Source organism: Colias eurytheme, chromosome 11, assembly GCF_061535395.1.
Source record: "Colias eurytheme isolate Ceu_HAF_F1 chromosome 11, ilColEury1 Martin Lab GWU primary, whole genome shotgun sequence".
Classification (NCBI taxonomy): Eukaryota; Metazoa; Arthropoda; class Insecta; order Lepidoptera; family Pieridae; genus Colias; species Colias eurytheme.
Genome location: NC_142990.1, coordinates 7,656,188 through 7,659,799, shown reverse-complemented (window position 1 = coordinate 7,659,799; position 3,612 = coordinate 7,656,188).

The window sequence follows — 3,612 nt, the reverse complement described above, 5'->3', positions numbered from 1 at the left end:
TGTAATCAGTTCCTTAGTTGGACTTTTAAGAACAAGGAATTACTTAAATAATATGTAGATATATAATGTAAGTTAATCTTAAAAAAATACAAACCAATGGAAACATGCAAATGGAAAATTCCCCGTATTTGTTCTGAACATCATATATGTATTTACTTAGTCTATTTACCCCGATTTCCGTCTTGAAAATCTCTTAGATGTGATCATAAATCGTATCGGTTGACATAATAGCGTAAAGGGGACGGCGTAGATTTATGCATGTTTGATTTACAGAAAGGTGAGGGTTGTCATATTTGTATATATGTTACCACTAAAATATGAGCCCGGTTGTACGAAAATCACGCAAACGACGCGGCAGTATCACATTAACGATAGATAAAAGCGAATGCTAATGTTGTAAATATACTAGGTATTTCGCAGTACATACGCCTTTAGAAAGGGACTTAAATTGCGTCAGTTAATTTTTTTTCTCATATCCTTATATTGCCTTAAAATAAGAACATTTTTTTGCATGTTTTCGTTGCAATAGGCACTGATTATTATCTACTGTTAACAGGGAGTTTTTGTACTTTGCATTCTTAGCTGTATTTAGCCGTATATATATCAAAAACAAATATTCTGAAAACCATTCACAATATTCAATTGCTCAAAATATCATAGTTATGTTATTAACACAATATTTTCCACTTATTATAAGGTAATGCCAGAACTCACTGGTGCTTTATTTATTCATTCCTGTATAAACTCAAAATACCAAAAAATATTGTTTCTTAAGAAGCTAGAAGTAATATGTAACATTCTGAAGTGAACAATGAACGTAAAGCATATTCTCAAGCATCGAACGCTCTATTGATCAAAAGTTATTGCCCTCATAATAATTTGGATATTATGATTCGCCTCCCTCGAATAAAAGTATCGTAAACTCGTCTCAGTTTACGTTTCACTTTGTCGATATTACTGCTGTCATCAAGTGAATTCCGTCAGAAAATAACGTTCAATTTGCGAATTACGTAACCTTATTCGTCTGTTAATCATGCTTTGATGATTCGTTCTGCCCGGGCTCTAACGTCTTGTGAATTCTGAACACGATTCAAATTAAGTGATAAAGCGTTGGATGTAAGCCGCCTGTGCCCGCTCGTCATGCAGAAGGGCGAGTAAAGCTTAACTTTATCTGAAGTGCTCAATGCGAAGATTTTTTGTTTCGCTTAATATGTAACTTACTTAGATAAAGGCTAAGGCAGTTTTTGTGTGAGTAAAATATTTTATTTAGAAGAATGATGTAATAACGATGCAAACAGATAAATGAAATAACTTATTCAGCTACCAGATTAAGTACAATACCTAGGTTTGAATCATGAATCAAATACAGTAAGAATGCACCATTATAAATAATATTATTCTAGATATAATATGTACATTATTATCTCCTTGTGTCTCTTTATAATTTAGCATTCCTAACTATGAACCGAGTAATTAAATTCAGGCCCAGCACCGAATAATTAATTTCAAGTCAAGAAGAATTACGCAAAAAGCTTAACCCGTTACATGGCCTCAAAAATACTACGTGTAAACGAAAAGTCAGTGAATCCAACCAAATAACAATGCTCTGAATAGTTCAACAAGATAATCTGGAATGGAAAAACATTCACGTACTCGGTAGCAAATTCATAATCGACCATTCACGATAACCCGGCAAATTCGTAAAGGATAGAACGGAGTGTTTATGATTGTATGATGCTCCTTCATAGTCGTACAATTACGATAACGTTACGATCCACTCGATGCCGAGAAAAGGGGAAAATATATCACGTCCCAGTTATAAAGAATACGAAGAACATTTACCTTAATGAGAGGAACATGTGATGTTGACATCTTAGCCTTAATAACTCAATGAATGATATGACTACGTGACAAATTATACGAGACTAGATTTCCGCCCGCGGCTTCGCCCGATTTTTAAAAGAAAAACCCGCATAGTTCCCGTTCCCGTGGGATTTCCGGGATAAAACCTATTATATGTGTTAATCCAAGCTACCTTCTATATGTGTGCTAAAATTCATTGTAATCGGTTCAGTAGTATTTGCGTGAAAGTGTAACAAACACACACACATCCAAACAAACTTTCGCATTTATAATATTAGTAGGATTATACAATAGCTGTATATTCTTTTATTAAAATAGTATCTAGAAGTAATGATGACATACAAAATAGCATAAGCGTAGTAAAATAAGGAGAAACTAGAAAAACAATTTAGCATGATACATTAACAATAACCAGGTTTATAAAATCTATTTGAATATGAGTACCTACTATAAAACTCGTGCACTTTTTTAAATCCATTTTCCTTTCAGCCGATGGATTATCGAGTGCAATGTTCTATTACTTTATTAAATTGGATTGTTATTGTTTTCTTGTTTTGATTTATCATACTTCAAAACAATAAAATAGAAAATTAATATCGAAACATATTTACAATAAACGAAATCAAATCAATCAAATGAAATTTGAACTTCGGGAATGAAAATACGATACACTCTCGGTTTTATTACAATGCAAAACTTATAAATGTATCGTAAAAATGAAAAATTCCCGTCTTCTATGTATGCTCCAGTTTTCAGATAAATCAAAAGCTTTCTGTTTCTAGTATTATTTATTTATTTAAATACTTTATTGTACTGCCAACAAAAAATTCGGTAAATCACTAATACACAATAATTATTAAGAACAAAATAATTACTTTACGACGTTTTACACGTCTCGTTTCCCAATATAATATTTTTTTAAATATATTTTTTTTATTCTAATCTTATGTATTAGTTAGGTATATCAAGAAAAAGGGCTTTTTTCTAAAAATAGATAACTGTCGATAGAACCCAAACGTGAATTTTAGACTGAGGATCTGAAATAGACCCTTGAGATAGGTACGTGACCAAAGGTGACATGGAAACAATTGGATCATAGACAAACGGTAATAAAAATAAGGCTTTGAAATAATATAATATTAGACTCAATTTGAAAATAATCATCTAAATTTAAATTTTATTTATTTTTATGATATTTCTCAGGACTTACTTAAAAATTATAGAACAAGTAATTAATATTTTTAATTATTTTGTTTTAGGGAAATATAGGTACATAGTTTTATAAATATAACTGTTAAAGGACTAATTAATAATAATTATTATATAAATCACGTACACAGGCGTTTATTTATAACACAACAACAACATATTTTAAAACAGATTTTATAAAATTAAAACGTTAAATGAATCAGAGAATAAATAAAAAACTAATATTGTTTTATTTCAGCTCGATTTTCCCCAACTTTTTCATAAAGAACTGGGTCTACGGGCTTAAAGAAAGCGCTACGAAATGGCTACGAACCATCTGGACCGATGCAAATTGCAGCAAGGTGTCGCGAATGACATAGTACATGAGCTGTGACGGATTTGATCAAACGTAAACTTTGTCGACTTACGCTGTAAGATCATGAAAATATAAAAAGGCCTTTGTGACCTCGACAAGGGGGGGTGGGCGGCCAAATCCAACCGTCGCCGTTTAGTCGACCGCGCGCGCTCCATGGCAAAAGACGTGTGCATTGAGCGCTCTAG